The 10,794-nt window shown below is 50.0% G+C and overlaps 2 non-coding genes across 2 annotated transcripts; both read left to right on the forward strand.

The window, feature by feature from the left end:
* The first annotated feature begins 2,176 nt into the window (after nucleotides 1-2,176).
* QC763_0026950 lies at nucleotides 2,177-2,266 on the forward strand. Its single transcript has one exon. It is a non-coding gene; the product is annotated as a tRNA-Arg (tRNA).
* Nucleotides 2,267-5,305: 3,039 nt separating this feature from the next.
* QC763_0026960 lies at nucleotides 5,306-5,403 on the forward strand. Its single transcript has one exon. It is a non-coding gene; the product is annotated as a tRNA-His (tRNA).
* Nucleotides 5,404-10,794: the final 5,391 nt, after the last annotated feature.

The following is a 10,794-nucleotide window of genomic DNA, read 5'->3' on the forward strand; positions in this document are numbered from 1 at the left end:
GCGTGACATCGAAGGAAGGAGGCTTCTCATTAGGGACCCAATTCTTCTGTCAGCTCCCTGACAAACAACAAGGATAGTGTACCACAATCTTAGACACTGTCCCTTCAATCTCTTGGTAGACGCGTCAAAGTTGGTCATACCATGAGTAGTCACCGATAATTGTGACACCCACGTTCTCTCTGGATTATGATCAGCACGACGAGCGAATGATAGCTAGTCTTGGGGGTATTGGTGTAACTGGTGCTTTTGTCGTTGGCGATGGCAGCCAGCCACAGACAGGCTCTTGCGTCACTCGATTATCACCTAACATTGGGAATAATCGGTGATAACATGGTCAGACAGGCACCTTAATCATGTGATATACATTCAGCTGAGCTTTGAAGTAAATCGCGTACAGGCTTACCCTTGATCCCGACACTTTGATGGTTCGTCTACCGACCGAAAGTTTCACGCTGCCCCCCTAGGCGCGTAAAGTTATATGAAGAATGAACAACAGTGTCATATACAAGTTTTAAGACCTTAAAAGAGTCTGGATATCTGTTAAGAGAGCTCCAAGAAGTTCAAAGTGTCCTCGTCAGGATGATTTACACTGCACTGCGTATTAGTCATGAATGTATAGATATCGACTAGTTAGAACAAGATTAGAGTAAAAGACGCCGAGTTCTGGGTTTCCAATATCCCTTTCATCCTCATTCTTCCTGTATCGTACGTTGGTAGGCTTCCATGTTACCTCTTGTAGCAGGGCTGTCACGAGTAACTAATACCAAGGATTATTCTTTCACCGTTCGGTGAAGGGGAAGATGAGCTTCTCTACCATATACCCTGCCACACGAAACTGAAGACTACGGGCCCAGCTGTTTCTGAGTGTAACGAGCCATACCTCAATTATTATGAAGCCCCCGATTAAGGCATTCAGATATGTTCATCGACCTATTCCAAGTGTGTTCCTTAGAGGCTATCTTGAGCAGCTCTGAAATATTCTTTCGACGACATTACAAATCAGGCAAATCCAGTTTGCCTACTCTGATCAAGCTGATTGACAATTTAAGAAATGGCTAGGCTATATAGTTGCAAAAGGTTGACTTCGGCTGACATCAAGGGTTAGGTAAATTTGGTGTCAGGGTCAAATCTCCAAACCCACAGGCAGCAGTTGATCGCTAGCATCCTAGTTCGAAGCAAAATATCGTAAATGCTTTGTATGAGGGGGCAGTCTACCTTGAAAAGAGACTTCATACTTGATGAACTGTCGCAGCAATGACGGAGACTGACTGGGATGACGTTGCCAGATCTTCTGGTGGCTGGGGACCACCGTATCATCATGGGTTGCAAGCAACTGGATGAAAACGACAGTTTCAAGCCATGATCCAGAGTCATCTTTATATACTGCTATTTACTGAGAGGGTTGTTCGTGTGTCTTTGACAATGGGTAAGGCCATGGTCAAGCTTGTTTTGTGTTCCGGATATTCCATTCTTCTTACCTTGGTGCTTCCATCGTACTACTTACCACCACGCAAAACGGGTTCCATGTTCATCATCAAAACACCGGCATGTAGTATGGCTAGAGGAAGACTAACTCTAGCCTAGGAGAACCGTTCCCAACTTTTCGTCCTCCAGCTAAGTCGAAGGAAACATAGAGTATGATTACTTTTTGCTCTTAAACGTGGCTGATCGGGGTTCGCCTAGTCTGGCAAAAGTCATGTATGCAAGATCAGTATTGACCGGTGAAGAAGGAAGCATGAACATAACTTCATTGAGTAGAAGCAGACTTTCTTATATACACGAGGAAATTCCACTACCTTACACTGGCATTATTAAGCTTCCTTACCACGACTATCCTGTAACCCTCAATTCACACTGCACCCATGACTCCTTCAAAGGGGCGGCAAGACGTCAAAGTTTACCAGGAAGCAGCAAGATTCTCTTGTTGAGGCTGGCTTTCTAAGCTTTAGCGTTACGTATTTGCATTCTCTATGCTCATAGACTGAGGGAAGCTGCGGCTGCTGGGGCGACAGTAGGCATGCTGTCTGTTGTTGAAGTTGGTATACATTCGATAATGATGATATGAATGAACATACTATGATATATTACAACTGTCAGATGTTAAAAGGTCGTTGGCAAAGCAGTGTAGTGTCAATATATATTCTAGGACCAGCAGTGGTTCCAACCACAACTAATAGGTCCGCTGGCGTAATGGCAGCGCGTCTGACTACGATTCTTCAAGATTCAAGTAATCAGGAGGTTCCAGGTTCGACCCCTGGGCGGATCGTTAAAAACTCAACCTCAAGTTCTAGGTTATTATTTTGGCTTTTTACAAATATTTTTCCTCTGTGGAGGTGGATATCAAGCACTCAGGGGTAACCCCTGAATCTCTTGTGCTTGTCCATTCAGTCTAATGAGTTGACTATTCTTAATGACTAAACAGAAATACTTATATCTAGTTAATTTTTAAGGCTTTCTATAAATATAGACAGAGAGAGTAATACGGTGTTTATAATAGAATAGTGATGCTGTACTTTTGCTGCGAATGCCGCACAAGTCGCCGCTATAGCAGGAGTGGAGGAAGAAAAAAAACACCAAAAACATACAACACCGGGGATTCCCCAGTGGTCACCCACCTGAGTACTAGTCCGGCGGTCAATTGCTTAACTAGGGGAGAGCGGACGGGATCCCGTGTATTCAACTGCCTATGGTCGTATGTAATTGCTGATATTGAAAAAACAGTATATCTAGCAGGTAGGCCAGCAAGAGCTCTCCAACATTAACAGACAGAACCACCCAACCGGGATCGAAGACTCATTCCTTACTGGTGAAGGGAAATAAATGCTCTATGGTATAAATTGTGCCCAAAAATGGAGCGGTGTCTGTCTAACAAGTTGTATCTTGGACATGCTCACCATGTACCGAAACTCGCTGCTAAACGACGCTGTTGAACCAATGGACTTGCTGTCTATTCCGCTACAATTCTCCAGAGTATCTTTAACGTAAAATATTGGGCCTCGGGGCATCCAGACTAAGAGTCTGGCTGGTTGCCCGGTCTCGCTAGGAACTAATCCCACGAGCGGACCTTTCCGCCGTGGCGGTCTTCCGTCTTTGATGCGGTCACTTGCCACTTTTCAATCTCGAAGGCTTGGTCGTATGGTTTCACGCCCCGTCCCGGAGAAGGCATCAATTACAGGCAGCACCTAGCCCTTTTCGTCACCACTCCGTTCGCTTCGAGTTCAGTGAAGTGGCTTTCCACTGGCAGCTCGGCATAAGTCATAGCGAGAGGCAAAATCTCGACCATCAGACATCACCGTCGAATGGTTCAAAGGAGCAAACTGTGCCTTTAAACAGTATGATCCCATAGCTGGTACAACAAACAGGTTTCATGACAATATTAATTGTTTATCACTACCGTCCAACTCGGAAATCTGGGTTGTCCGGTCTGGCAACACAACGGCAAAACCGGCAGCAGGCCACGGCAACAACGCCCACGCATACCCTCGTCCACTTGCCTCCATTAAAGAGATCCCGCCACACCACCATAGCTCGACCCAAGTTCAGCTTGGATCCCTCGTGACCATCACCAGACCTCAAGCCAAGAGAGCCAAGCATCTCGGTGAGTGGACTGGTTGCTTGCGAACCTCTTCCCTTCTTCACACATTCCTAGACAGGCAAGAATCCTGGACTTGAGATCCTACCCATTCAGTTCTGCCTGCCTAAGGCACAGTCTGTACCTTGAAATGCACCATCATATCATATATACCTTACGCATATACAACCATCCACACTACAGCCCCAAACACGGCCACTAAGTCCTTCCCTTCCGCTTTGCCGCTGTCAACACACACAATACGACCGTGGTCTTCCATACCACCCTCACCCCATGTCTCCAACCGATGAGTGGTGGTTCGGAAGCACTTCCGCGGTCTTGGCAACCTCGTCGAAGCGATCTTCAAATCCCAATCAACGAACCACAATCACCCAAGCCGGCAGGCAAGAAGGATCAGACGAAGACCGCACAGACAGTTACCTACTATACAGATGTGCTTCTCTGTATCACATACTTTACATGAGCACGACTCTGTTTCCTGGCTCAATCGAATTCCAAATCGTAAAGATCTTCTCAGCAACGTGGCATAAAACCGCAACACACACTTTGACGAATAGCTACCTCGGTCAAACGTGTGTATTCTGACAGAACGAGTTGTCCTGAGCGAACACCTTACCGGCCGGAGAGTTTCAGGAGACCCTTCCAGTGACCCTTTCTGCTTCTCGCGTATCGTATCGCAGTGCCAGCATCCGTATGTCAGTATCCGTTGAGTGTGAGTGGGCTCATCAACTGGCACTCTCTTCACATGCAGACTCCAGCCTAGGCCGCGTGCTGGTTCCGGCAATGCATCTTGCCGATCACCTCTCTCTCTTGCGCTTTGCCGGTTCTTTTTCCACATGTGGTGTCTTTTTCTTCGGGAAAGCCTCCTATCTCTTCGAAACACAGGCATTTGGCCGCATGCAAATGGTCGGGTCAAAAGCCACCGGAGTGTGATGGTCAGTCGTATGGAACCGAGAGGAGCACAACCTCTTCTCGGGCCGAGGTTCCCCCTCTCTCATCCAACCAGCAGCAGCAGGAGCAACAACCACCATCAACCTTAACCATCGATCAATCCGCGCATCCTCATATAGTGTTCTCCAGAAAAGCCAGCTCGCAGCAGCAACCGGTCCAGACCCCTAGATCCCTGGAAAAAGATCTTCCCTCTCTTCAGCCTGGAAAGGATTCATCCCCCGCACATCCGCCCCCTTCTCATCCAAAGATGTACGGGCTGGTCCGTTCCATAATGATACACCACCACTCCCAAAGCAAAAGAGCCGCTCACCGAGTGTGGATCGAAACCCCCTCCAAGCAAACAAGCGAACTGGAAGCGAAGAACTCGGTCGAGGCTTTCCCAAGGCTGCAAAACCGTTTAACTACCACCTCGTTTCCCAAACAGGCGCCTTGCACTCGCTTGCGGTTTGGGGAGGGGCAATCGGTTGCAGTGAACAGCTCGCGTGGTGGCTTTTTCTTGTTTGGGGCGGAATTGATGCTCGGCTCGCGTCTGTTTGAACCACTCAGAGGATTGGTTTGGGCGGCAGAAGAGGGAGAGGGGAAGGCCCGCGCACAGAACAGGAGTAATTGCCAATATGGCAAGTCAATTGAGTTGATGAGTCGGACAAAGGCAGAGGATGTCGGGGAAGAAATTTTGCAAAAAGAAGTCCCGAGTGTTGCCGTGAAATGGATGCAGTTGGTAAATTAGGGGCTGGAAAAGGGGCAAATGCAGTGCAAAAGATATGGGCGACCCCGGAATCGAACCGGGGTTTCTTCGGATCGTATGTGATATTCTTAAGAATAACCACAACGAAGCGTCCTGACCACTAGACTAGTCACCCGGTGAGGTATTGAATTGATGACTACTACTGCCAGTCCAAGGGTACATATTGCACACATTGCTTACCACATGTTGCCAAAAGTGAAATATGATACCCCAAGCTTGCTTCAATCTTCACTATCGACAACCGTCAACTTCCAGACTCACTTTACTTAGGGGTATTGAGCTGCTGAATTTTTCTGAAACAGCACATCCTGCAGCATTCTACATCCACACCAGCAATCTCACGCCTCGAGTGCATCGACGCCCTGGGTGTGGTGGTGATTGTGGTCTCGTTCTTGGCCTCTAAGTGCACCTTTTGCAATCTACGGAATGCAGAATAAATAGACTCGAGCTGAGAGGCAGCATTGAACGTCGTTTTACTGCGGGGCCCGTCCCGAGAATGAAGAAAGAAGCAAAACCTACATGCGCCTGCTGCCGCTGGTGCATGTCCCCAGCGGAAATTCGCATGAGAACGACTCTGGATGATGCCGGAGTCTGCAACTTCAAGCTCAACGACCACAGTTCCGGCTCAGAATTGTACCTCCCGCTCTGTCGATGCACTGGTAGCCCGATTAGCCACTGCAGGCTCACGTCATGACATGTAAAATCATAAACAAAGACAAGGGAGAAGAACAAGAAAATGGCATATCAAGTCAGACACGGAAAAGCTGCAGAGAGGTCTGTTATGAATGTCTGGACCGCAATCTAGCGGTCAGCCACTTGCGTCCCGGCTCTCCGGTTGCTGCGATTTATCCGCGAGCCTAGCTCCTACACCTGGCGAGACCCCTTGGCACTCTTCTGAGGGATGAAGCCCGACTTGTCTGATAGTGATAGCAGTGGTGCAATATTTCTCCACAAGTGCACTCCGTGGCTTGATCGGATGCCCGCTATGTCTGGATCAAACTGGATCGGACATCAAACCCCTGCCCAAAAATATATGGATATGGACAGCCACAAAAAGGCGTGAATATACTCGGCTCCTTTGGGCTAGAAAAGTTACCCGGACCTTGGTCCCGGCGGAGACACAGCAGATGGCTCCCACTTCTTTGCTAATAGCCCACATGGCCAAGACACCAGGCAAGACTTCCGGGATGGTAAGCTTTTGGGAGTAAAAATGGTGATGAAAAGAACAAGGGCCAATGAGCGAGTTCTGAAGTTGGAGTTGAACTCCCGTTTGCGTTTAATGTCGACAAGTCGACCTAGCCCATATGATCTACCAAGTATGTGCCAGTGGCAGTGCAGAAGTGCGTCATGACTAGCAGATACAACGCTCGCTAGCCTGGTGCTGCAGCCATTGAGATTCTAGGTTCTCCCACTGGGAGCAATTAATAGCTGCTTTCATGATATAGCCTGAAGCGCACCGTGCTCGGATAGCATGGCACGCTGGGTTGCTGGGCTGAAAGTGGATTGATGAAGTGAGGATGATTCCGGGTGAGAACGCAATAAGCCAATTAATATCAAACCAGCAGCCCCTTTGATAAGGCAGGGGCCCCCACCGATGGTGATGATGGTAGTGATGGTGAGCCAGATACCCAATTCGTCAGAATAAGCACACTGATAGGATGAACACCGTTGCATGTCGTTCCTGCCGTGGTCACTCATAGACGCCGGCATATTGACAGGGCCCCAGATGGCATCATTTGGAGCCGGGCACATTAAATTTAGCGGGTAGGTACAGCCTAGATTCCAAAGAATCGAGCAAATTGACATGTATATGAAAATAGTACGACAAAGCAAAGCCATGTCATGAGGTGCTTACCGCCAACCATTCCAACATACCATGATAGAGTACATCAACACCATCTTCGATGCGTTGCCCTGAATTAGATGCGGTCTTGGTAGAGGACTAGACAGGTACATATCCCGTTGAAGGTCGTATTGGAGCCAGGCTGCGTCAGGGCAGGGTCGGGTAACGGGTGGTCCTAGTGTGCCTTCCAAGAGGTTCCAGTGTCATGACCGCTTCGCGGACGGAGAGCCATCCAAAATGGGATGGAGTGCCGACGCCCCGCGCGGCTTCCGGAGCCAGGACAACGGTTACGCCGGACCCTACCAAGATGACGGTGCCATGGCCCTTCGACTGTGGCAAGGAGGGATGATCATCAGGTATGGGTCAACACATATCTGGGGAGCATCTAGAGACTCCATGGAAACAGATCGAGCCGACAATGAATGATGGATCCAGTGCATCCATGGCGCATCTATGGCACACCGGGGAAGCAGGGAGCCTGAAGCGGCCGACGAACCAGAGCAATGGGACGTCGGAGTATCATGAGCGTTGGCCGCAAGCATGCGTGAGACCCAAAAGCCATTGAGAGTCCTGGTGGAATCTAAGAAGCTCTGGTTAAACAATGTCGCCCACAAAGTTGCATCTCTGGTTCTCTCCAATTCGCGCTTACCGCGTTCTCTTGGGAGCAAGCAGGCCGAGGCCAGTAAAGGAGCATTGTCCGTTTTCACCAGCACCTAACACTCGCCGTCCCATCCGCAAGCGCCTGAAATCCTTCAGTTTCAGGCGAGGTGCATCCTCGGACCGCCAAAGCATGCTGCCAGGTGTGGTTGGCTGCCTTCTGCACGTAACGCTCTGCTGGTAAGACTCGAGCACCCTCCCTACAAAACAATTGAGACAGCAAAAGTAAGTTAACTCATACTATACTGTAAACTACCTTATGCGCTAAAAGTAAATTAATAGGCCTCTAAACGATCTTACAAGGCTTATTAATTATCTTTAAAGGCCTATGGACCATCGTTAAAGGCCTATGAACTATCCTCTAAAGCATGCGTCACCTACTTCAGTGTCTCAACTATTTTGTGGCAAGGGTGTCAAGGTGTGCTGACCGTCTTCCTGATGCCATCGCCCGTCTGGGCAACCATGAAAGCTGGGTCTGTGGTTGAGCAATGTGTTTTTGATTGTGGCTTATGCTCGAAGCATGCCTAGTCCGAGTCTCGACCGCTTGTCCGCTTGTAACGTCCTTCCCGAAAACACAACGCAACGGTTCTTATCGCGCCAAGTACGTACCGCAGGATAACTGGGAGCAAAGCTGCCCCCTTTCCCTCCTGTATTGACTTGGCTGGTGCAACCGTCGGATATGGGGGTCCAGCCACAGATATCGTTATCACGCCCCCAGAGCTGATCGTTCAAGGCTCGTGGTTCCGTGACTGGGCGAGATGTTGTCGTTGAAATGTGGGGTTGCATCACAGTCTGGCCTGGTGGCTTGGCTGGCGGCCTGGGATTAGCTTTAAGCTTCAGAACCCCGTGGGGCGTGGGGGTGGGGCATGTGGGGACCTGCCATTCCAAACTCCGAATCACGCAAACTTGCGACTTCAGATGACGGCAGGAACCAACTCGTACCTGCTCGTGTACCTACGAGACGCGCAATCCTGAATACTAGGTATACAGCCTCGAAAACCTAGAAGTGCCGCTTCTGTTGACACCATCTGCATCTGACTTGTTGCATTACAAGCAACACGCAACTACACATTACCGGAACCATAGTAGTTCGAGAGCACCAACCGTTCAAGCAAGAAGCTCCGGGCGCCTCAGGTTGACGTGGTTTCGCACCCAGGTACAAGGGTTGCATCGAACCGCCTTCCAACTATCACAGGGTTGATTGTTTCTTACCTCACCCGTCAGACCAGGTGAGAGACAGCGGTTTGGTGCTATGATTGCTTGGAATGCTGGAGCCCCCACTATCGAAACATTATGCTCACAGTCCAATCTGTATGCTATTTTGGCCGCAAAGGTCACGCTTTCGCCGATCCTATCCCTCCACACCTTTTCAAACCGAGAGCTTATCACGGAGCTGGTGTTCGCCCCATCCTCAAAGGGGCAGCTGCAACGAAACAAGGTTCTCCGCCTGTCCCAGATCGCGTTAGCGAAGCTCGGGAATCTTGGGGTCGAGGCCGCACCGTGTTTGTGGGGATGACAGCCCCTGATCCAACGGGAGGCCAGGGTGATGCAATGTGGTCAGGAGGTGGTTGGGTCATCCATCTCATCACCGGCTTGACAATATCAACCCCTCGTCGTCGTGTAGGAAGCACACTGTTTCACACCCGACGGCCCGGAATATGCCAGACTCTGACTGGCTGACGGTTGGTTCCTTATCTCTTCCTCACCTCGCCAACGAAGGGCGTGACCGGGACACGAAGCAAGCCGTGCAGGAACATCTGCAGCCAAAATGTAAGGACAGTCTAGGCTCACCGAGCAGAGAGAAGCCGATGAGCCGCCCCAGACTCCCAGGTTCAACTTATTGGCGCTTGGCCATCAAGAGAGATGATCCGAGAGAAGCACAAGGATTGCATCACTGCTGTAGCAAAAGGCGCCCACCACACATGGCATGGCCAGAGCGAATAGGTTCAAACTAACCAACCACCACCATGGTTCTGTTTCTGTTCCCGAAGTTGCGGTGAAGAGAGTAACATTTTACGCCTCCAAGCTGCTCTGACTGACATAGATGTGTGTACATCACTTTCTACACCCTCACTAATCAAGCCGCCCCGTTCAAAGCGCGAGAGCCGACGGGAGGAGACTACACACATACAGTACACACCACCCTATAGACGACACTAAACCATTTCTCATGCCGCCATCTTCCCGGAGGTTTGTCATTAGTGTGACCTTCCAGCCTTTTACTGCTGCGAAATCGGGCGGGGAGGCCAAAGGACAGGGTCACAGCACAACCGCACGATGCAAGTTGTGCCGAAATATGGATCACGCAGCACAACGTGGAGCGACTTGGCCAGGTTTTTTTTTGCGTCTTGGAGAAGACTCGTGGCAACAGGTCTCCTGACTCATCTCCAAACTCTAGCCCCGGGATGCGTATACGGATATCTACATCCGCTTCAATTCTGCTAGACCAGAATGGGCCCAGCCATTGATGAAGCCATGAGGAGCGCCGCGGGTCGTGAAGAAAACTAGCTCACAGGTCAAGGCTCCGGGATCGTCATCGAGAAAAGGAAAAGTTGGGGGTCACAATGGTGCTATCGTTGCTCGGCTTTTGGTGTGTTACCAAGCGCTGCCTCAGTGTCGTCCCGGCATCGCGCATCCCCAGACTTTAGCACGTTGTCACCCCACACATTGCGAGTCCGGGGGTCGTTCCGGCTGGCGGCCTAGGGAGATCAACCTACAGGCCCCAAGCCGCGCAGGCGGCGGTACGAGTTTAAAGAAGTTCCCTTTTGCGCCAGCCCCTTGCTTTTACGAGCGAGGCCTGTGGTGGGGGTGGTTTTCTGGAAAGACTCGATGTTGTTAGCTTGCGGTAAAATACGGAAAATGGATTGTCCAGAAAGTACTGAATGGAAAACAAAGAACAGAAAGAAAACCCTTTCATACAAGCTGACCTGATACGAATTTACAACCATCAAGTACACACACCCAGGCAAAAATCCGGGATCCAATCGATTGCCCTCCCCACATTGC

Source organism: Podospora pseudopauciseta, chromosome 1, assembly GCF_035222475.1.
Source record: "Podospora pseudopauciseta strain CBS 411.78 chromosome 1, whole genome shotgun sequence".
In the NCBI taxonomy this organism is placed as follows: Eukaryota; Fungi; Ascomycota; class Sordariomycetes; order Sordariales; family Podosporaceae; genus Podospora; species Podospora pseudopauciseta.